This window comes from Lygodium microphyllum, chromosome 15 (assembly GCF_053477565.2).
Source record: "Lygodium microphyllum isolate KBCC chromosome 15, Lygodium_microphyllum_v1.1.10, whole genome shotgun sequence".
Taxonomy (NCBI): Eukaryota; Viridiplantae; Streptophyta; class Polypodiopsida; order Schizaeales; family Lygodiaceae; genus Lygodium; species Lygodium microphyllum.
The window spans coordinates 51,347,369-51,373,410 of NC_141149.1; positions in this window are offsets into that span (position 1 = coordinate 51,347,369).

A 26,042-nucleotide genomic window follows, 5' to 3' on the forward strand; every position below is an offset into this window, starting at 1 on the left:
TTTCATTGTTGATGCCTGATGGCAAGAAAAAGAGCTTGCATGATGTGCTACATGTACCTACAATAACTAAGAATCTTTTGTCAAATGGACAGATGGCAGAACAGAATCTGTAAGTGAGATTTAATAGAGATGGATGCTTTGTTGAAGAATATGGTAATGGCTGCAAATTGATTGCTAGAGGCCGAAGAGATGGCAGAATGTTTACTCTTGATGTGTCAATTCCAGAATTGAAAGCACCCATGTTTGCACATGATGATGGTGCTATACAGGATGTTGAGATATGGCATAAGCGGATTGGCCATGTGAATGCACAAAAGCTGAAATGTATGCAACAGAAGGAGATTGCTGCCTAAGTTCAAGTATCATGACTTTGGACATGTATGTGATGCATGTTAGTTTGGAAAGCAAGCACGGTTTCCATTTATGAGACATGTATGGAATAGCTCATGACCCTTGCAATTGGTACATTCAAATGTATGGGGTTCATCTCATAATGCTTCGTTTGGTGGTGCTCATTACTATGTATCCTTCATTGATGATTTCAACAGGTATACTTGGCTTTACATACTGAAACATAAGGATGATGTGTTTGATGCATTCAAGGACTTCAAGAAGCATGTTGAAAATGAGTTGAGCTATAAAATGTCATGTCTTAGATTAGATGGAGGTGGAGAATATGTCTCTAATTACTTTGACAGGTACCTTGCTAAACATGGGATCAGAAGACAGTTAACTTACAGCTATACATCGTAGCAAAATGATGTAGTAGAAATGAAAAATAGGCTACTAATGGAATCGACAAGAGCTATGTTGAATGAGAAGAGTTTTCCAAATGGTTATTGGGCTGAAGCAGTAGCGACTACTATTTATGTGCTAAATAGAACTCCTACAGTAGGGATTCATGATGTAACTCCATATGAGAGGTTGTATGGTCATGAGCCTGACATTTCACACTTGAAGGTATTTGGCAGCATTGCATATGTGTATGTTCCTGATGAAAAGAGGAAGAAATTAGATCCTAAATCTGTCAAGAGTGTGTTCCTTGGTTATGCACAAGACCGAAAGCTTACAAGTGTTATGTACCATCTACACATGAGACATTGATTAGTAGAGATGTTATTTTTGATGAGCTAGCATCATGGTATGGTAATCCTATTGTAGTGGCTACTGATGGATCAACCAGCACTAGTAATGCTGAAAATACACCTATAGTGAGTACATCTATGAGTGGTCCTACATGCAATGGGTCACCTGTAGTAAGTCCTTGATCAAGATGCTTGTGGAGTCGTACTCCTATGTCCACTGACACGGATATGTCAGTGAGGGGGATATTGGATAAGGGAAAAGAAAATATTCTTGAGGATGTGATAGATCCACTTACAGCATGTTATGAGTCGTCCAACAATGATAGCTTGGATAGTGAGTTGGACATTTCGTCTATTATGACACTTGGAGCAAGGCAGAGTTGTTATGTATCGCCTCATGAGAGGCAAGCCCAAAGTGAGCCACAGTTACGGAGATTTGAGAGAGTCAGAAAACCAATTGACAGGTTTACATACGTTGGTTATTTAGCCCGCCATTATGCATATATGGCTAGTGTGACAGGTTACAAAGAACCTACAAAGTTTGATGATGGAGTTACACAGATGATAACTGGTGTGCTGCCATGGATGAGGAGTATGCAACCTTGGCTGAAAATAAGACATGGGAATTGGTTGAGTTGCCTGAAGGAAAAGTCTCCATTGGTTGCAAATGGGTGTACAAGGTTAAGTGCAAGTCAGATGGTTCGTTAGAATGCTATAAGGCCAGGCTGGTTGCAAAAGGGTATGCACAACAATATGGCCTTGACTATGATGAGACTTTCAATCCAATGGCTAAAATGGCAACAGTTAGAATTATCATTGCTTTGGCAGCATGCAAAGATTGGAAATTATGGCAAATAGATGTCAAGAATGCTTTCTTGAATGGTGATTTGGTTGAGGAAGTATATATGGAGCAGCCTAAAGGCTATGTTCACCCGGACTTTCCTACACATGTATGTAAGCTAAAAAAGGCTTTATATGGATTGAAAGAGGCACCTAGAGCATGGAATGCTTAGATCAGCGGTTATTTATAGCAACATGGATTTAGATTGGGTGATGCAGATCACAGTTTGTTCACGAAGAAGATAGATCATGGATATGTGTTTCTAGTGGTTTATCTAGATGATATTATCATCACTGGAGATGATGAAGAGGGCATTGTTGAAATTAAATCATGTTTACAGGCTGAATTCAGAGTCAAAGACCTTGGTGAACTAAAGTATTCTCTTGGAATTGAGGTAGTCTCTACGCCTCAAGGTATATGGCTGCTACAGAAGCAACATGCTCATGACATGTTATAGAAGTATGGTATGGCTGAATGCAAGCCTATGGAGACACCTCTTGATCAAAATGTCAAGCTGCAAATTGATGTTGGGAATGACATAGAGAATGTGAACATGTATCGACAGATGGTGGGCAGCTTGATATACTTGACTATTACCCAACCTGACTTATGTTATGTAATGGGGCTAATTAGTCAATTCATGCAGAAGCCTCACAAACCACATTTAGATGCAGTCAGGAGGATCATGAGATATGTAAAGGGTATTACAGATTATGGTTGTTTTATGCATATGGAAAATCTCTTGAGTTGACAGGGTTTATTGATGCTGATTGGGTTGGTTGTGCCTATGACAGGAGGTCAACCAGTGGTTATGCATTTGGATTGGGCAGTAGTATGATCAATTGGCAGAGTAAGAAATAGTCTACTATTGCATTGTCTAGTACAGAAACTGAGTACATAGGAGCTGCCTTAGCGGCTTGTGAAGCAGTTTGGTTAATGAAACTGTTGAAAGACTTGGGAATACAGCTGGAAAGCAGAGTGAGATTGCATTGTGATAACCTTAGCAGTGTTATGTTGGCTAGCAATCATGTCGACCATGCTAGGTCCAAACATATTGAGGTTCACTACCATTTCATCAGAGAAATGGTTCTTACAGGACAGATTGACTTGATTCATGTGAAGACTAAAGATCAAGTAGCAGATATATTTACCAAGTCTCTTGGTAAAGAAAAGTTTATATACTTTAGACAACTACTTGGAGTTTAACAGATGGTTTGAGCTTGAGGGGGAGTGTTAGAATATCAAGCTCCCATTACTTTTTAGTTAGTATATCTTTATGTCTGTGACTGACATTAGCTAGATATAGTTGTACACGTGTGTGACATTCAATAAGTCAGTGTAGCTAGTGACTTAACCAGAGTTAGTCTTGGTTAGTCATACCTATGTGTGTAAGTCTCTTTCAATTAATATGATGGAAGAATAATGGAAGAAGAACAACAATGAGCTAAGGCTCATCTTTTGCTCCACTTTGTCTCTCTCCCTCTCTTCCAACAGAAGTCTCTCATGATGGCATCTATTTTAAGAGCCTCAAATTAGATGATCATATATCATGTGCACATTGATGCATCCAAGATTGTTGTACCAGCTTGGTAAACAATACGTGGATTTTCTTGTGAGCTTCAACAGCCAGATAGCTCATCAAAACACTGAGACAAATTACTCAACCACAAAATAAGAAGGCTTAGCAATGGTTTACATTGTAAAGAATTTTCGCCATACCTTCTTGCTACGCCTTTCAATCTCTTTGTAGACCATTAAGCATTGCTTTATTTTATGAACAAACCCTATGCCACTGATCACATTGCTTGGTGGCTTATTGTTAGAATTTGATTTTTATGTTGTTGTATGAAAAGAAAAAAAACATTTCATGGCTAGCCATTTATCACAAGTGACTAGTGGAGAAAATGCCACAGGAGTTGATGCTCAACTTTTGGATGCTCACCTATTCCATATTCATCAAGAAACTCGACTCTTCAAGGCTACGTAATGCCTTAGTGGGCTGATTATATAGTGTAAATCTGACTCATGTGCCTCTTCATTAAATTGTGACCTTACCAATTGATCGCTAGTCAATTGTATTGCCTAGGGCAGGATGGTCTTCTTAAGAGATGCATCTACGAATAAGAGATTGAAACTATTTGGAAGAGGCTCATTGTGGAATCACTTAAGACACTTTGACACAATCTCCATAGCCAAAAATTTTCTTCAATGCTGGAGCAAGTTGTCTTGCGTTTTAGATGCCCCTTCAAGGTTGTTAGTGAGATCAAGGCACACACATCCTCAATGAGGTAATTCAGTATCTCCTATCACATTTTTGGTTATTCATTTTAGAGTTCCATCTCCTACTATCCTCAAGCAAATGGCTAAGAAAAAGCTATAAACAAGATCGTCTAATTAATATCTTGATGAAAATAGTCTCAGTTTCATGATCCGATTAGCATCACAAACTCATCTAATTGGGATTACAAACTCATGCTAGCAATGTGGACCTATCAGACGACCTACAAGACTACCATAGATCAAATTTATTTTTACCTTATATATGGCATTGATGCCATTATGCCAATAGAGTTCTTGATTCCTAGCTTGCACATTGTCATCCATGAGCAATGGGAAGTGTTAACCCTAGTTTGAGATGGAAGAAAAAGAAGTCAAGAATGCAGATGCAATGGAAGAAGTAGGAAGAAGAATAGCTAAAAGCGCAAGGGCGGCCTCAAAATTCAAGTCAAAGACAAAAGTTTTTAAATGCAAGGCGCCCCTAAAACAATTGTAAAAGAGTGCCAAGCTCCCTCCTATGCAAAATTTTTAAATGCCACGTAAAGAGATAAGGCAAATAGAAGGAAATGGAAAACAAGACCTTGCCACAATGGCCGGTCTTGTAAAAAAAAGCATGGGTGCCCAAGGGACTTAGGACATGTGAATAGAGAAGCTCATTCTTTGGTGTGTGGCAAAAGTGGACTCATCTTCTTCTCTTCCTCTCTTCTATTTGGTTGCTTGTGTGTGCTTGAGGGAGGGAGTGTGAGGGAGTGCGTGTGTGAGGGTGAGGGATCTTAGAGGTGAAGCTCTCCATCTTCTCCTCTCCTCTTCTTCTTCTCTTCTCTTCTCTTCTCTCGTCTCAAGTGTGGCTATGGAAGATGGAGCTTGAAGGTGGAGGCTTGAGGGTGCTTGAGCTTGCATCACAAATTGTGGAGCTATTGATGTGCTTGAGGGAGGAGGCAACTCCTTCGAGCATCGACTAATCTCACTACACCCTGCTAGGATCAAAGGTGCATTGGCTAGGTGAGAGATAGCCATAGGTGCTCGCTTGAAAGGCTTGAAGGGATAAGAGGTCCGTAGGTCTTGACAGTTGAGTGGTGAGATCCCTCTACATTTTGGTTCCGTTATTGTTGGGACCAATGGATTCAAGCTTGAGTGCTTGCACACCTCAACTCAAGCATCGAAGTAAGGGTTCATCCCTGAACCAGAGCTTGAGATAGATAGGAGGTTTTGGGTTTTTAATCCTTGCAACAAGTAAGTATTTTTTGTTTTTGATGATTAGGCAAGTAGGAGAAATCATTTCACTACTTTACTTTTGATTTTTGTTGCATTTATAGTAGGTAGGATGATTGAGAAATCGAAGTGGAAAACTTTAGGATTGTTGTTGTAAAATAGGCCCAAACAGGGCACAAATCAAGAAAAACAGGGAAAAAGCAGTGCTTAAATGGATTTATGTCGCTAAGAGAGTGATTGGAGAGGTCTGAGGAAGGGTTTATAACCCAAGAGGCTAAGGGAGAGCTCATTTGCAATTGTGGCATTGAAAGAGAGAGAGAGAGAGAGAGAGAGAGATTTCATTTTACCCTTATTCTTAGTAGTCACATTGATGCTAGCGGATCATGAATAAGAGATGTCCTCATGCAACATTCACATCCCATAGCCTATTCTAGCTGCAAACTTAAACCTTTTGAGTTGAAGTATTCCACCTGTGAGATAAAGAATTGTTAGTTGTAGTTCAAGCCTTATGTCAATTGAAACACTATTTGATGGGATCCAAATTTATGATTAAAACTGACTAGCAAAGTATCAAGCATCTCCTTAGTCAGCCACAAATTTTTGACTGCCATATTAAATGGGCTACTTTCATTCAAAGTTTTCATCCACTTATCCAATATCACCCAGGAAGAGAGAATGTTGTTGCCGATGCATTGAGTAGGAGACCAAGTATCCATAATATTTTCATTCTATCCTTTGATTCCCTTACTCCTATGAATGATACCTATGACCATGACCCCAGTTTTCAAGCTGATTGGAATAAATTAGTTGCTAATAACTGCATTCCAATTCATTCTTTGTCTTATTTTGATGGATTTATGTTTTATGAGAAAAGATTGTGTGTCACTATTCAATTTAGATCATTTGTGTTGCATGAAATTCATTGTCCTCCGTATCAAGGTCATAAAGGTATTATTTCCACTTCAAGAGCATTAGTTGAAGATTTTTACTGGTTGCAAATGGAATTTGATGTTTTTAACTTTGTTATTGAGTGTTTAATTTGCCAAAGAGTCAAGCAACACCATGGTAAGCAATATGGTTTGTTAATGCCTTTATCAATTCCTAACAGTCCATGGGAACATATTTCAGTGGATTTTATAACTGGTTTGCCTAATACACAAGTTAATCATGATATAATTTGGACTATAGTAGATCGATTTAGTAAACAAGCATATTTTATACCATGCAAAAAAATATTGACTGCATCTCAAGCTGCACAATTCTTTTTGAAGACTGTTTTCACTAATCACGGTTTGCTAAAAGTTATTATTTCTGATCATGATTCTAGATTTTGTAATACTTTTTGGACTGCTTTGTTTGCTAATTTGGATACTAAGATTGATTTCTCATCTACATTCCATCTTGAAACCAGTGGACAAACGGAAGCTACTAATAGTACAATTCTAGATCTTTTGCATGCATGCACAATTTCCGAAAGGTGAGAAGGATCGAAGCTTGCACGCGAGCTATGGCGGGAGAGCAAGAGCAAGAAAGAGAGAGACAAGAAATGGGAACTCCAATAGTCACAATGTGTGACCGGGCCTTCCTTTATTTACTAGTCACTAAAATGAATGTAAAGAATAAAGTGATGTGACGGGCGCCTGTCACCTGCAGTGTGTGCAGTGGCGGGTACTGTCAGTGTAGTAATACATGGGGCAGCACGGTGGAGGTGCCTTTGCCCCAACAACCTCCCACTTAAAGGAAATCTGCCCCAGTGAGAGAGAAAATAAAAGAAAAAAGACAGTACAACTGTACATAGGTACAAGGGATGAGGAAAGGCAACATCTCATCCAATGTCCATCAATCTTAGCCAAATGAATGGCACTCATAGAATTCGAATGCAGTGTAGGTATAACATCAATCCCAAGGTCAGCAACTAGACGGCCTAGCTATATGGCCTCCTTGCAAGCCTCAGTGACTGCAACATACTCGGCCTCAGTACTAGACAAAGCCGTACACTTTTGAACCCTAGACATCCAAGAGACAGCACCTCCAGCATAGGTGAATACATAGCCAGAAGTGGACTTCCTACTATCTGCATGTCCTGCATAATCAAAGTCAGTGTACCCCACGACCCCAGTATCATGGCTACCAAAGCAAATACACATATCTGTTGTACCCTTCAAGTACCTCATGATACCCTTCACGGCATCCCAATGTTTCCTGCCAGGTGTAGCCATATAGCGTGCCATAACACCAACTACAAAGGCAATATCTGGACGAGTGGCTATCATGCCATACATCAAACTGCCCACGGCTGAAGCATAAGGGATCTGGGCAATCTCGGCCCTCTGCTCATCTGTTTGCGGACAATCAGCCTATGATACCTTCATATAAGAAGGCAATGGACAGGCAATAGGCTTTACGTCCTGCATGTGGAAGCGCTCAAGGACTTCATGAATATACTCCCTCTGTGACAAGTAGAGGAGTCCATGATGCCTGTCGCATCTAATGCGCATATCAAGTATGTGAGAGGCCTGTCCCAAATCCTTCATCTCAAAGCTCTTCTTCAGTTGAGATTTAAGAGCATCTAGCTCATCATGAGCTTTCCCTGCTATCAGCATATCATCCACATAGAGTACCAAAATAAGCAATGAACCATCACGGGCTTTCTTGTAAAGACACGGATCCATAGCACTCCTGTTGTAGCCCTGTGACTGCATAAAGGTATCAAACTTATGATACCATTCCCTAGGTGCCTGCTTCAAGCCATAAAGACTTTTCTTCAACTTGCACACTAGGTGCTCCCTGCCAGGTTCTGCAAAGCCCTTAGGCTGCTCCATATAGATCTCATCATGCAAGTCCCCATGTAAGAAAGCCATCTTGACATCCATCTGATATAGATCTAAGTCAAGCTGAGCAACCAAAGCCAAGACCAAGCGCAGGGTGGTCATCTTAACCACAGGAGAAAAGACCTCATCAAAGTCTACACCATGCTCCTACTTAAAATCATTTGCTACCAGTCTAGCCTTGTATGCCGGCTTGGGGTGTCCAGGGGTACTTTTCAGCTTGTACACCCACTTGCATGGAAAAGCCTTCTTGCCCTTAGGCAAGGCAACCAAATCCCAAGTCTCATTTTTATGAAAGGAGTCAATCTCAGACTGCATAGCCCTCTCCCAGGAGTGACTGTCACCCCTGTGCATAGCCTCATCATAAGTGAAAGGCTCTCCTGCATCTGTAACCAAAACATAATGCATAGAGAGCTGAAATCTATCAGGTGGACGTTTGTCTCTAGCAGGCCGTCTCACTGCAGGCTCTGCTGCCTGCCTAGCTGCCTGTCCAACACCCTGACCATGAGCATCTGCTGCAGCTGGAGGCTGTCCAACTGGCTATGCAGGAGCTCTAGGCTCCTCCTGAAAGATCACTCTGCGAATCTCAACCACCTTCTCAGGCTGCCCATGCATCTTGTCTTCATGGAAGACTATATCATGGCTGCGTACTATTTTTCGCGCCTGCGGATCCCATAGGCGATAGCCCATCTCTCCTGAATCACCATAACCAAGAAAGATGCATTTAATACTCTTTGGATCCAACTTACTCCTCTTGTCCTTGGGCACATGGCTGAATGCCTCACATCCAAAGACACGGAGATACGCATAAGAGGGTGGCTTACCAGCCCAAACTTCCTCTGCAACCTGGAAATCCAATCCACTAGAAAGCGATCGGTTTATGACATGTAGTGCCGTACTAACTGTCTCAGCCCAAAAGCTCTGTGGTACGCCTGCATGGCTAAGCATAGAGCGGACATGCTCCTGAATAGTCCTGTTCATGCGCTCAGCCAAACCATTCTGGGGTGGGGTGTAAGGGGCAGTCAACTAACGCTTAATACCCCTGTCATCACAAAACTGCTCAAAAGCACGTGAGACATATTCTCCTCCATTTTCAGTCCTAAGGCATTTCAGCCTATACCCAGTCAGGTTCTCAACAAGAGCAAGCCAACGTTGAAAGACTGCCAAGACATCGGACTTTTGCTTTATGGGATAAGCCCACACTTTCCTAGAAAAATCATCAATGAAGGTAACAAAGTACTTCGCGCCACCCATAGACATACACGGCATGGGCCCACAAACATCTGAATGCACCAAAGCCAAGGGCTCACTCATGCATGGCCTACCCGATTTCTTATACGTAGACCTATTCTGCTTACCATAAAGACAATGATCACACGAGTCAAAACGTGCATAGTCCAAAGGCGGAAGATACTGCGAACCAGATAACATTTTCATTCCCTTCAAAGACATATGCCCCAAACGGGCATGCCAAAGTGATACATGTGGGATAGAGCCCACTGCCAAAACATGGTCTACAGAAGACCCAGATACAACAAGAGGATAGAGGCTTCCAGCCTTGGCGCCTCTAGCAAGCACAAGTCTGCCTCTAGTAATCTTCCAGGTAGAATCCCCAAAACAGACATGAAACCCTGCATCATCCAACTGTCCTGCAGACATAAGACTGCGCGTAAGCACAGGTACATGACGTACATCCCTGAGCAAAAAGGAAATGCCAGTGGAAAACTACAACTGAATATCTCCACAACCCACAATATCAAGAGACCTGTCATCTCCAAGTCTGACTGATCCAGATACAGTACGGTAAGAGTGAAACCACTCACGGTAAGGTGTCACATGGAAGGACGCACCTGAATCCAATAACCAGCACTGTGCATACATACTAGGTGTCTCAGTCAAGAGTGAGGCATCAGAAGAACTAGCTGCAAGTATGAACTCATCACCACCATCGGAATCCTCAGTCTGTGTGACATTAATTTCTTCAATCTTGACGCTGGACTTCGCAGGTACTATGCTGCGAGATCAGAGGACTTCTCCTGCACTTTCTCTTTCCCCTTATCCTTGCGCTTCTCATTGCGCAACTCATGACACTGTGGTCTGATATGGCCCTTTTTCCCACAATGATGACAAGTGACATTAGCATTGCGCCCACGTGACTTACTATGCGACTTTCCATGAGATTTAGACCACCCTTCTGAGAGTCATGGCCACGGCCATTCCACGTTCATTCTTGTCATTCCTGCCTCTAACTATCAAAGCATGTGAAACACGAGAGGCATCCAAGTTTTTGCGATTAACCTCTTCCTGCAGAAGAGCACTCTCAACATCATTCAGTTTCAGAGTAGCACTAGAGGCATATAGGGTAGTGTGGAATACATCCCATGACTCATTCAGAGTCCCAAGCAAGAAAAGAGGAGTTACTTCCTCTCCAAAGGTGATATCCTGCGAAGTCAGGTTCTTTAGTATAGCATGGAACTGGCTCAAGTGAGCAGACATAGTCGCATTATCCTTCATGTGCAGATCCATAAGCTGCTTCAACCAGTACATCTGACTCGCCGGAATTTTCTTATCATAAAGATTCTTGATCTTATTCCATAGATCCCATGCACTCTGTGCTTCCTCAAATACATTATAATGTACATGTTCAGTGAGAGACAATACAATTGTGGACTTGCATAGCTCATCAAGTTCAAGCCAGTCGTTATTGTCCATAGTTTCAGGCTGCTCCCCGCTCAACCGAAGTGGCTTAATCTGAGATTTCTGTACCAAAACCTGCCAAATTTGACTCTTTCAATAAGAGTAGTTGGTACCATCTAACTTTGTGATGTTAAATATGGCATTATCAGTCGAAGAGGACGCCATAATGCAGGCTGGAAATGCACAGACAATGTAAAACTGCTGGCTGTTTTATTGCAGAAAATGCCCAAAATCCACTGAAATGAGCTCCAAATGGCGAGAAAAGTGTGCCAAAAGATGCTGCACACTTAGTACTAGGTGCGGTACACCAAATTAGGATATTTCAGCCTAAAAATACTGCTCAGTCCAGCAATAAATACTTGCTATAATAAATTTCAGAATTGCAATAATGAGAGCAAACTGTCCCAAAATTGGATCTAATGTCAACTAAACAATGCTAGGTCCAAAGCTGGCATAAAGAGGACAAAGCAAAGCCAAATGACAGTGAAAATACATGAGCATAACACCGAGAGATGTCAAATAGCATTTGCCAGTAAGAGGCACACTCCTAGACAATCCAGGCAAAATGTACCTGCAACTGCCAAAACCTGACACAAATAGGTGTCTGCTCAAGGGAAAGCGGATCCAAAACTAAGCCTCAGCTCATAAGCATCCTGTGAACCAAGACATATACTCAATGCAACATCCAATTGTCGGAGTATAGTCCCAAAGTCTCAATACATCTGTAACTGCTCAATGACATAGACTGCTCCAATATATGTAACTGCTCCAATAGCATGTAATCCCTGCTCAAGGTCAAGTAAGCATGCAAGATGCTCCCACTGGCACAAAAGGCGTACAAATGAGCTCAAGGGCTCAAGCAACCCAAGACAAAGTACCAATGACAAGTGACCAAGTCAATGCGTCATATGCATCCCAAGAGCATGACATAAATGAAGCAACTAATGGAAGCAACCAAGTAAATGATCAAACTGAGTCGGAAATGCTCAAATACATCCAAGGAAAAGCTCCCAATGTCAATAAGCATAGATCAACCAAGCGACATATATCACGAACCAAAGCATGTAATGTATGAAGCCTAACTGTCAAGCATAGACATGAGGCATAACCGGTCGAAGAGCATGCCAAGTCGGTCCAAATGCCGGTGAATACCAACCAAGATGGAGCTTATGCGTAGCTCAAATACATTCCATAGATTCAAACATGAGCTCAAAGTCGTCCCCAAATGTCAGATACATGATGGCAAATCCCAAAGCATACATCCGGTACCAATAGGTAAGTGACAAAGCATCCAAAGTACCTTCAGCCCACTATTATTATAGCCAAGTTTGACTATCAAAATTGAGAAATTTCAGCCAGTATTTCAGGCCAAAATCATGGCATAATCATTTGCATACATTCCCAAGACATTCGGGCATCAAGTAGACCGCATACGAGCGGAATGGAGTGTAAGCAACAAATGCTAATGCCAATGTTGCTGCCCTATTTTCAGCCTATTATGACAGTTTATGACAGTCCCAAATCTGAAGAAATCAACCTCGAATGATCAAGACCAATGCCCAAAGCTTGAATGATATCAAAGATGAAGTCTAATAGCCCTCTTGATCAAGGTAGAGAGCAAGAAGCAATGGCCAAGTGTGGAGCTGAAGTAGATGAGTGCTAACAGCCTGGAAAAAATGGCGCAATCTTCCCTGTTGGTACTGAACTTGCTGCTGCTCCACATGGGCTGAAAGGGGGTAATGGGGGGCTCAAGAAGGGCCTATCAAAGGCCTATGACAAGCCTATTTGAGCCTTGATAGGTGTAAGGCACAATATGAGGGGAATAAGCTTCAAGGGTTTGAAGCCATGGCTGCCCTTACTGTTTGCAACCTATAGACTGAAATAAAACCCTGAAAGAATGATCAAATACCTCAGTATCAATGCCTTGAAGGTGCCTCAATAGGCCGGGAAGGTGCTCGGGAAGCCGGGGAGTGACGGGAGCTCGGGGAGATCGGATATGGCTGTCGGGATGGAGATCCAATGCAAGAAGGAAGTCAATGCGAAGCTAAGCAAGCACCGAGTTGAGCTCAAGCAAGAGGAAGCCAAGCTCTGATACTAGTTGAAAGGTGAGAAGGATCAAAGATTGCATGCGAGCTATGGCGGGAGAGCAAGAGCAAGAAAGAGAGAGACAAGAAATGGGAACCCCAACAGTCACAATGTGTGACCGGGCATTCCTTTATTTACTAGTCACTAAAATGAATGTAAAGAATAAAGTGACGTAACGGGCGCCCGCCACCTGCAGTGTGCAGTGGCGGTATTGTCAGTGTAGTAATACAAGGGGCGGCACGGCGGAGGCGCCTTTACCCCAACAACCTCCCACTTAAAGGCGAATCTGCCCCAGTGAGAGAGAAAAGAAAAGAAAAAAGACAGTACAACTGTACATAGGTACAAGGGATGAGGAAAGGCAACATCTCATCCAACGCCCATCAATCTCGTGAGGAAGGCAAAGCACTCAGTAGTGAGGCTTTTCAGAGCAGATCTGTAGGATTCTCGTCAGTGGAGATCTTGACAAGGTCAACAGACTTGTCCTCCACAACACCACGTATGAAGTGATACCTCACCTCAATGTGTTTCGTCTTTGCATGGAAGACCGGATTCTTAGCCAACTGAATGGCACTCATAGAATCCGAATGCAGTGTAGGTATAGCATCAATCCCAAGGTCAGCAACTAGACGACCTAGCCATATGGCCTCCTTGCAAGCCTTAGTGGCTGCAACATACTCGGCCTCAGTAGTAGACAAAGCCGTACACTTTTGAACCCTGGACATCCAAGAGACAACACCTCCAGCATAGGTGAATACATAGCCAGAAGTGGACTTCCTACTATCTGCATGTCCTGCATAATCGGAGTCAGTGTACCCCACGACCCCTGTATCCTAGTTGCCATAGCAAATACACATATCTGTTGTGCCCTTTAGGTACCTCATGATACCCTTCACGGCATCCCAATGTTTCCTGCCAGGTGTAGCCATATAGCATGCCACAACACCAACTACAAAGGCAATATCTGGATGAGTGGCTATCATGGCATACATCAAATTGCCCACGGCTGAAGCATAAGGGATCTGGGCCATCTCGGCCCTATGCTCATCTGTCTGTGAACAATTGGCCTGTGATACCCTCACATAAGAAGGTAATGGACATGCAATAGGCTTTACGTCCTGCATGCGGAAGTGCTCAAGGACTTTATGAATATACTCCCTCTGTGACAAGTAGAGGAGTCCCTGATGCCTGTCGCGTCTAATGCGCATACCAAGTATGTGAGAGGCCTGTCCCAAATCCTTCATCTCAAAGCTCTTCTTCAGTTGAGAATTAAGAGCATCTAGCTCATTATGAGCTTTCCCTGCTATCAGCATATCATCCTCATAGAGTACCAAAATAAGCAGTGAACCATCACGGGCTTTCTTCGTGTAAAGACATGGATCCATAGCACTCCTGCTGTAGCCCTGTGACTGCATAAAGGCATCAAACTTATGATGCCATTCCCTAGGTGCCTGCTTCAAGCCATAAAGACTTTTCTTCAACTTGCACACACTAGGTGCTCCCTGCCAGGTTCTGCAAAGCCCTTAGGCTGCTCCATATAGATCTCATCATGCAGGTCCCCATGTAAGAAAGTCGTCTTGACATCCATCTGATATAGATCTAAGTCAAGCTGAGCAACCAAAGCCAAGACCAAGCGCAGGGTGGTCATCTTAACCACAGGAGAAAAGACCTCATCAAAGTCTACGCCATGCTCCTACTTAAAACCCTTTGCTACCAATCTAGCCTTGTATGCCGGCTTGGGGTGTCCAGGGGTACTTTTCAGCTTGTACACCCACTTGCATGGCAAAGCCTTCTTGCCCTTAGGCAAGGCAACCAAATCCCAAGTCTCATTTTTATGAAAGGAGTCAATCTCAGACTGCATAGCCCTCTCCCAGGAGTGAATGTCACCCCTGCGCATAGCCTCATCATAAGTGAAAGGCTCTCCTGCATCTATAACCAAAACATAATGCATAGAGGGATGAAATCTATCAGGTGGACGTCTGTCTCTAGTAGACGGTCTCACTGCAGGCTCTGCTGCCTGCCCAACTGCATGTCCAACACCCTGACCGTGAGCATCTACTGCAGCTGTAGGCTGTCCAACTGGCAGTCTTCAGCATACTTCAGCATATACTGAATACCTTGTCTAATTAAATTAAGGTTAGGATGACAGGGTTCCAACCTATTTAATTATTTTGTAGTTGAAGACTGCTAGGTATTCACTTTTTTTGGGTTTTATTTAATTATTTTCTAACAATTGTGAATGCTTTAGTTGATGTGTAGAGTAGGCGATGGTGGCATTGGGTAGCACTAGGCAATGGTGCAAATCCAAATGCCTAGAAGAATTTCTATTTTTGATGGGTGTGTGTCTTATCATAAAGATGTAGTGCTAATATTTATTTAAGTACACTTATTTATTAAAGCATTTGACAAAACATTTATTATCTTGTAAATGCATAAGCACTCAATTAAATATTTTATTATTTGATATTTGTATTTGGACATAGCCCGACTTTTGGACGCCCAAACATTTTACTTTATATTTGGGCAAATGTAAATGCAAAAGCAAAAGCATGTTATTTGTAAAGTGGGCTATTTTTGAGCTTGAAGATAAATAAATCTATAAATACATGCCTTGTGAAGCGCTCACGGAAGGCATGGGAGGAGATTGCACCCAATTTGTCTCTTTTGTCCCGTGTTGGGCAAATTTCATTTTGCTTTGTACTTGAAATTATGAAGGTTTGTAGAGTTCTTTGTTCTTGGGGACCTTCCGACATTCATTATGGACACATCCAGTATCTAATTTGCACACCATAAGTACTCAGGACAAATGAAAGGGCGTTGACCCAAGTCACGAGCTAGCTAAACTATAAGAGATGATGAAACGACCAACACGCCCTCACGTTCAATGTGTGTATTGTGGCGAAAACCACCTACCCAGCTGACTGTTAAGACCCTAGGTCCTGACCTTACACAAATTGTGGTAGATTTGGCTACGATGCCATGCATTATAAACTGCTAAGGAGACTTCCGTACTCACAACCCTACAATTATCCTTACCTAGCGAATAGGCCACCAAACTTCTTCAGAAGGGGAGTCCCATTGGCTCTCCTTACACCCAACAATGCTAAACCAGCCATTCCTAGGATGGAGATAAACCCCACAGGAATACCCAGACCACCTAGACCCTATGTAACCCATCCATCAGCGACACTCCAGTCCACTATGTGGAGGAGCCAAACGAGACGAAAACCCTTACGTCTTGTATGACAAAGAGGGTAATCTGATCCTTATGGATTACAGATGGCATTAGGTAGAGATAGAGGTAGAGGCTTAGGAGGGCAGACCTAAGAGTCAAGGGACTTGCGGTCACCCAGGACATATCTCCTCGTGCTGCCCTAAGAGGGAGCAGGCCAATCATCACAAGGCAAATCTTAGATGCGCAGAGTGTGGAATCACTCATCTCTTTGCCAATTGCCCTAGACAGAAACCATCCTCTAGTTTGGCAATCGTACCATTAGTCCCATTGGGGTTTTTTTTGCATTGAGACACTTGACAGAAAGGCCATGCCTATCCCATTGCATGTCATGACCTGCGCATAGACAAAGTAAGCTGGCATATCATTGTTAGGGCCTAGCAACTTAGATGCAGCCTCAATCAGAAAAAAGAGTCGTATAGGCGAAGGAAAAATAAACCAAATGCAAAGGTCACACTAAAAATGGAGAGTGCCACAATGCTGCCTACTGGAAAAAAGGTGACAAACACAGAGGCAAAAATATCAGCTCCAAAGACGACTGAGAAGGGAAGTGCGAAGATCCATGAGTACCCCTACCCAAAGTGCCAACTTGAAGCCATAAAAAAAGTGAAGGAGTTGGTGAAAGAGGCCCAAGAACACTTAAAAGATGCTAAGCCCATATTGGAAGATGAGATCGATGATCTTGCAAGCATAAGCACTCCAGACTCACCACCATGAACAAAATTGAGAGACGCAACTGCACCACCACAAGTAGTGCCACTTAAACAAAGCTTGAACGCTACGGGCCAGCAAGTTAGTCAAGGCCATTGGCCTAGAAATACAAGATTTGGAAAAAAGCAAGTAGCTAGCAACCTCCTCACCACACTAGTGAACACCCCTGTGGAACTTTAGACACAATACTAGATAGTAAAAGAACCTGCATCTAGTAAATGAACAAATTTTCTTAGTTAGCAAGTAGGAATTTTCATATTCAAACTAGGTTTTTAATTTTACTACATAGAAATGAAGCTACAACTAGTAAAATGGCTCTTACTTAGTAAATGTATGAATTTTTTCTAGTTACCATGTAGGAAGTTGATATAAACTAGTATTTTAATTTTACTAGATACATGTATACAAAGCTAGAAAAATAAAACAAGTGTCTCTATAGCAAAGCAAACAAATATTTTTTTAGTAGTATAAAACTAGAATGTTTATATAACCAAGCTAAGAAATTAACACTTGTTGCAAGCATGTTATGATAGTGTGTTGTGCCTCAACCTATGTTGCCAAGTATAGGAGAGTTACTGGTGTAGTTTATGTCTCAATCTCCTCTTTCATGTTTTTCATCTAGAACACACTATTTCATGTATAGATAATGATGGAATAAGCTTTCATTGTAGCCATTGTTTGCACCAAACATACTTTTGCAATGCAAAGATGAGGATCTATAAAACTATAGTGTGATGTAGTAGGCAATATGGAGATTTTATTATGGTAACATTAGAAACATGCAAAACTATTAAGCCGCAAACTTGTCAATTCAATTCCTACATATCCATCTATTCATATTCTCATGCATGGTTTATGTTTGATATCTTGATAATCATGCATTAATTACATGCACTTTCATTTACCAAAATTGTGTATGCACATGGTATGTATTGCAAGATAGATATATTTTATACAAATTGCCAAATGTATAACTTAGGAGAGAAGCTTGATCTTTGCAAGGCATAAAAATTTTAAATGCAAGACACACACATGCACATGATTTCAATCCTTCATTTCTTTGCATGTGGATGATTAAATATGCATGTGCATGCATGTTATCCTTCTTTAATGACACTTGAAAGTTTTCATGTTTGTGTAAAACTTAACATAACCTCATAAATGAGCCTATTCAATGCTATCAAAAGTAATAGACTTACTAAATTAACTCACTCTGTTTGTGTTACACACACACACAGAGATTTTTAAAGGATATACCATTACATAAATTAGTAAGTTTTTATTTTCTGTTTGCCTTCACACAAACACGCACAAATACAAATTTTATGTAATGGTATATCCTTTAAAAATGTGTGTGTGTTAACCAAAAACTTCTAAAGGAACAAGGGTGCACGTGCATGTGCAGGAGCATTGCTCCTTTTTTTGTTTGTTTTGGGTATTTAGAAAAGGTTCATATCTTGCATATTTCTTCAACTACTATATCATTTAGAGAAATGGCACAAAACTATCACAATGGTAGTTAGATTGACCAACATTTTTAGCTTTACAAGAGGTTTGGATAACATCCTTGCAAGGTCTATCACAAGAGGTTGTTGAAAACATTTTGGATTACTCACTATTCTAGCAACATAGATGAACCTTCTCTTTTAGGAAACTATCATAAGATGAGACAAGACCTCATTATAAGTTTGCCAATCAAATCATGCGTATTGTTTTCACTACCCATACATACATGGGAATACACTTGCCATAAAATCCCATCAATTCATCTAATGTTTCTCCATAAATGATGAGTTGGCACTTTTAGTTGCTTTATTGATTTTGTGTTGGTACTTAAACCTAGGAAATCCTCTTGCACTTATCTCTATTCTGTCCTAATATGAAATGGTTCTTTTTTGGAAATAATTGAATATGTGACTTGATTATTAGAAAGATTAACTTGATTATATTGCTATCACCACAATGACTTTTGGATATAACTAGAAAGCTACATTACTAAAAAAAAATAGAAATTCCCTTTGGATATAAGAGAAAACTTTGTTAAATCAATAAATGTTTATCATATTTTGAACATTCCAAGATCCGTTTGCATGGAGCTTATAAATATTTGTTGACTGTGAAGCCTGAAGCATAAGAGCCAATGTGCTATCATGCCAACCATTTGCGATCCTATGCTCCAAGATGACACCTAGGCCATCTAAAACCTAATTGCCCTTCCACTTGCACCAAGGGGTTGCATGACAATCAAAGTCACTATGCAATTGGCCATACCATCAAGCACCCATATGATCGTGACTTCCCTCAAAATTATAAGTGGTAATTGCATTCTTCCACTTTAACCAAGAGTAGGTGCTCATCAATGACATTTGGTTCCCCTCCAATCAGTTCACTAATCTATATGCTAATTCACATGAAGGAACACGTACTCACTACAACCTTCCAAACTAAATTGGCAACAATCAAGTGAGTTAGCAACAAGGTAATATTATAAGATGAGGCCCAAAATCCTTACCTTGGACTTTGGACCTACACTTCTAATGCTCATTGAAGATACAAAGTGAAAGCATGTCAAAGTAGAGGTACAACACTAAACATAGTCTTAGCATAAGAAAGGTGGGCAAGATGAGCATAGAAGGAAGAAAAAAGAAGATGTGAAAAATAAATAATGTTGACTAAAAGAGAAATCCAAGAAAAGAGCACACTCTGAGTGTACATGGTGCAAAAGGTGGTCCAAGATGAGCTCATCAAGTACCTTGGTACCAAGCTTTCTGTGAGAAAGGAGAAGCTTGAAGAGAGATGTACAAAGGGGGAAAGCATGCTTGATGAAGTTGTTGCCTTGCACTATGGTTCAATACATTTTTGAAATTTTCATGGTGCAAAGATATGAGAAAGAGATCCAACTATGGACCAATATCAATGATTTCTAAATGTCATGTCCTCATAAGCATAGCCAGGCATTGAGAACCATGGTTACAATCTCAAAAATTGAAGGTTGCAAAAATATGGTGCATCTGCTAACAGATAATTAATGTACATTACAGAAATGTATCAAAAGAAGTATTGACCGTTACCCTTCACAGCAGAAGTATCTGATCTTGAGTCTGAACTTGCCCATAGTTATCTAGGACTAAGAGAAAGTTACCTGGAAAATGCTTGCTATGACTGACAACAGTGTAGCCTTGGCCATAGCTCTTTAGGATGAGAACCATGGTTACAATCTTAGAAATTGAAGGCTACAAAAATATGGTGCATCATCCCCATAGTCAGGTTCTTTTGACTTCTGTGCTATTGTCTAGCATTTGCACTACTATAGCCATGAATGGCCTCTTGAAAGATACTACAATCAATACTATTTAAATCACAGCTATTGTCCAATGAGACGACAAACTTGCCACAGTAGAATGCAAAATCCAATAATGGCTGCACTATCCAATTCTGGTCTGAGTGGCACAATCTGCCATTAAGTCTTAGCGACAGTCATGAATACCCTCTCACATACCTAGAGTAAGATACAATCTGCCATTAAACTCTCTTCAGTAAGCACTACTGTAGCCATGAATACCCTCTTGAAAGATACTACAATTAGCACTATTTAAATCAGATCTGTTGTCCAATGAGAGACAAACTTGCCACAGTAGAATGCAAAATCCAATAATGACTGCATTGTCCAATTTTGTCTTGAGTGGCCCAATTTGCCATTAAGTCTCAGAGATAGTCATGAATACCCTCTTTAAAGATACTACAATCACATACCTAGAGTAAGATACAATCTACCATTAAACTCTCTTCAGTAATCACTACTATAGCCATGAATACCCTCTTGAAAGATACTACAATCAACACTATTTAAATCAAAGATGTTGTCCAATGAGAGCTTCTATCCAATTTTGCAATCTGAGTGCGAGTTTCGATCGAATCATACAATTTGAGAGAGGATTTAGCAATGCCCGACCCACAGATTCAAAAATTCAGACTAGAATTAGAGCTTGAACTCCTCTATTTTTCTCATTGAGAGCATCAAACAATGGTTTGGCAAATACCTTCTTGAAAGATACTACAATCACATACCTAGAGTAAGATATAATCACATACCCATAGATTCAGCAATTCAAATCAGAATTAGAGCTTGAACTCCTCTATTTTGATCATTGAGAAAATCAAACAATGGGATATGAGACATGGAAACAAGTTCTTAGTTGGAAGATTAGTATGCTCAATGCATACATAGTACCTCCAGGCTCCGTAGTATCAAGCTAGATATGACAACAAATTTGGAAGAGCATGTTTAATGTATGCACACACCTCCACACATCATGCTAGCTATGAAAATTTTTTTGGAAGAGAATGTTTAATGTATGCACACACCTCCACATCATGCTTTCTTATCTTGAGGAAGGCAGAGCCACTTGTGTAGTGGAATTCAAACTTGCAATTATCCATGATGTCATGTTGGAGATAGCCCTTCTGCATCTTGATCTCCATCGGAGATTGAGACCACCCAATCAAGCACATCCTCCATTCTGGGCTTAGGTTTCCCCAATTTTGGAGGCCCCATATGACCATGGTCATACTCGAACTCCTCCTCATGATCGAATCCTTTCACACCTACATCCATAAAAACAGGAAAGCACATTGCTTTGAATCACATACTTGGAGTAAGATACAAACTTCAGAAAAAATTTGGGGTAGAAAAAATCATAGTGCATACTGAGAGGAGTGTCTTACCTTTTACTCTCTTGATAAATGGAAACAAGTTCTTAGTTGGAAGACTAGCATGCTCAATGCATACATAGTACCTCCAATCATGTTGGATATGAGACATGGAAACAAGTTCTTAGTTGGAAGACTAGCATGCTCAATGCATACATAGTACCTCCAATCATGTTGGATATGAGACATGGAAACAAGTTCTTAGTTGGAAGACTAGCATGTCAATGCATATGTAGTACCTCCAGGCTCTATATCATGCTAGATATGGGAAAATTTTTGGAAGAGCGTGTTTAATGTATGCACACACCTCCACACATCAATGCTAGCTATGAAAACAAATTTGGAAGAGAATGTTTAATGTATGCACACACCTCCACATCATGCTTTCTTAACTTGAGCAAGGCAGGGGGCCACTTGTGTAGTGGAATTCAAGCTTGTAATTATCCATGATGTCATGTTGGAAATAGCCCTTCTTCATCTTGATCTCCATCAAAGATTGACACCACTCAATCGAGCACATCCTCCATTCTGAGCTTAGGTTTCCCCAATTTTGGAGGCCCCATAGGACCATGGTCATACTCAAACTTCTCCTCATGATCGGATCCTTTCACACCTGCATCCATAAAAATAGGAAAGCGCATTGCTTTGAATCCAATTCTGCAATTTGGAGTGCAAGTTCTAATCAAATCATGCAATTTGAAAGAGGATTGAGTAATGCCCAACCCACAAATTCAACAATTCAGACCAAAATTAGAGCTTGAACTCCTCTATTTTGCTCATTGAGAGCATCAAACAAGGGTTTGGAAAATACCCTCTTGAAAGATACTACAAACACATACCTAGAGCAAGATACAATTAGTACAATTAGCCAATAAAAACTGAGTGTGATAAGATTTTGTGGTTACATATTGTTTGGAAACTAGTAAGTACTGCCATAGCCTGTGTCCAATATGGTGTTATTAAAGATGCCATCCAAGCTAATTGGAAGAGAATTGTACGCTTTCATTTCCCAAATTGCATTGAAATTAGAGCATCAAACAAGGTTTTGGCAAACACCCTCTTGAAAGGTACTACAAACACAAACTTAGAGTAAGATACAATCACATATCCTCAAATTCAGCAATTTGGACCAAAATTAGAGCTTGATCTTGGTGTACTGCTTTGAAGTTGTGCTTCTCCCAGGCTCTGAAGGTGTGCTATATGATTAGGAGAAATTTTGATGGATATTAACCACATGATCATGAGACATTTGATCTATGTTAAGGTTGTCCACGTGAGCTGCATCATCAAACTTCATTGACATGAATGTTGAATAATATACTCTCATCATAGAACTTCAGGTTCAATTAACATAAAGCAGTAAGCTACGATCCAAGATGCTTGATACAACATAAGCTCGAATTATAATTCAAACAAGATGCCATCCAAGCTAATTGAAAGAGAATTGAAGACTTTCATTTCCCAAGCTCACTGAAATTCAGTAGCTCCTTTGAATACTCACATCCCCCCTACAGTAGCTATAGAAGAGTACTTAGGTCCTCTAAATGCTTTGCACTAAGTACCATTGAGTTGGATTGGTCAACACAAAACCCAAATCCCCCCTGCAGTAGCTATAGAAGAGTTGAACCTTAACAGAATGTTGTTCCAATCTTGTGCTTTAAGGTTATGTATGGGTCTGCTACTAGCCATATTGTTGTTACTTGAGTTCTCCCCAATCAGTTTACTACAATATGCATTGTCAAGTGTAGGCACAAGAATGTGAACATTATCCAAAAGCTTCACACTATCTACAACTAGATTGGATCGTAATGGTTGCAATCAGCCATCTGCATGACATGATGGCACATCAAGAATACCAGCCTCAACTATTGCATCTAATGTGCCAAGCCAAATGCATGCATCTTGCCTCAAGAAGTCTCTCAAATCTTTGCAACAAAATTTCCCCATGTTCTTTGTCTCTACACCCCTTTGTAGTGCTGGGTGACCTTGGGAGTGGTGTTAGAGCTTGAAAGAGATTTGGGTTTGCCATCTTCTGTAGTGGAATTGGTTGAATTCCCACCCAATGGTGTTTTATTAGTAGTAGACTTCTCTGAGAAGCGAGCATCCACTGATAGGCAAGCAGACAAGTTGTAAGGGGACTTGATCCATGCAGAAAGCCATGTCCAATGAAAAGAAAAAGATTATAGATTTTTGTTGTGAAAAGTCTTATAAGCTCTCTCCACTCTCTATTCGTCATGGATGGTGGCCTTGTAATCCAAGTAATTACTATGAAAGTTTTAAGACCAAAGAGAACCAAAAGTTCATCCAATGGTGCTTACCATACAGTTTATGTATAGTTGGTGAGATATCAAAGTCAATTTGTGACCTAGGTTTTTTGCTCATAGATATTGCACATGCCTTCTATAATTATAGCCAATGTATTGGTTGGTCAGAATGTTTAGGTGTTGTACATACTTTTTTTTTGGCTTGGAGAGTTCGAAAGGAAGAAGCCTTTGGTGCTACTTCTTCTCCCTTAGAACTCGTTGAAGGAAATGGAGAACTACTAGATGACATATTGAGACATGGTTCACATGATGTCTATTGGTGTTGTAACTTTGAGCGGATGGTAGCATTATATATAGCGGTGAAGACTAATAATCGCTTTAACAAAATATCTTATGTAAATTATTATAAGAGGACATTATTTGCTTCAATATTTATGTTATTAGAAATGGAAATAGATGGGCTTTTGCCACATGAAAGAATGCTTATCCAAGTACATGCCTATCTTGTTTTACCTAATGGTTATGCTTTCACTGATCACTAGACACTGTTGTGTTTTTCTTTAAAACTTAAAAGCCCATTGAATTTTAAAAATTCATTTAGAGAGAGAGAAAAAGAGAGTGTGATCATTGTTGTATCCATTTTATATGATTGAATGATTTTTTATTGGTTGAGTATTAACATAATTTTTTGATTTAATGTTAGCTTGTCTCATGGCCTCCCCAAGTCAACAAATTCTAGATTTAATGATGTAAACTATCATCACTCTGCAAAAAATAATTGAGGAACTGAAATCAAAGAATGATAGTTCTGAACAAACAACGAGGATGAGTAAACTAGTTTCAATACAAAGTAAAAGAGTCTAGTTACCACCTCAAAAGCAAATCAAGAGTATACAAATAGGGGATGTGTCTTTGATGAAGACTCCTACATATGACCAAATTTTCAAACTGCCTAAAAGGATTAGTCAAGATGACCAAGATGAGTTTGGAAAACCATTTTTACTAAAATACTATCGAGATACACAAAATGTTAGGTATTGTGCTAATCATAGAAAAGTGTACAATTGGGTCAAGAGCCATGAGATTGGCAAGGATTTGTGGTTTTGTAATAATAAATATGACAAACATAGAATTTTAGAGATCATAGATCGAAATGATGATCAAAATTTACCCCTTGAGTTTCCTAGTGGTACTTACTCTTGGAAAAAGGAGGATGTATATATGTACTATCTTTTTGTTGCTCACGATCTTAGAAAGAAACTCAAGAGGAAAATATCATCTTTGGTGGATATATATTTGGTAAGCATATTTATTTATCAAAATTTTCTCAACATAGATTATATACATATGAAATTGGTATTGATTGGCACAACTATAATTTTTAAATAGGAGAGTCGTAGTTTTCAAGCAAGTAGATATTCAACAAAAACTAGTAAGATTTACAAATTTTCATCTCAAGTGTTACTTTTTCTATTGTATAACTTTATTGTCTTTCTTTTTATTATAACCATTTCTCTTTAAGTTTCTTAGACATGTTTACCTTTCATTATATTTTCTCCAAAATTTAGGATACAAGTGACGAGGTGTATTATCCACAGCTTATGGTGGAAGATCAATGTACCTTTTCCAAGAATAGTACAACACATGTATGTACACTATTCACTCATTTAAATATTTTGATAATTGAATTTTTGAGTTTTTGATATTGACTTCAATTTTCTTGCTTGTACTAGTTGGAATCACACAACGATGGTCCTCCTTTTGTTTCAATTTATGCTTCCAACAAATATAAAAAAGATAATGAAATGGTTAGTGTAACTTGGTTTGTACTCTTTTTCCATTTGATTATCTCTATCACTTAACCTATGTTTCATGACTATTTAAACCCATCTTTATGGAGCTACTACAAGGAATTCCATCTATATGAGGAATGTGTGTGTGTGTGTGTGTGTGTGTGTGTGTGTGTGTGTGTGTGTGTGTGTGTGTGTGTGTGTGTGTGTGTTCTTGATTTTTGTATACTTTAAAATTAAAAGATATTTCATTTTTGAGTTTTACTTTTCTTGTATTATAGGGTTCATGTAGTAGTGAACACTCTCTTCCTCA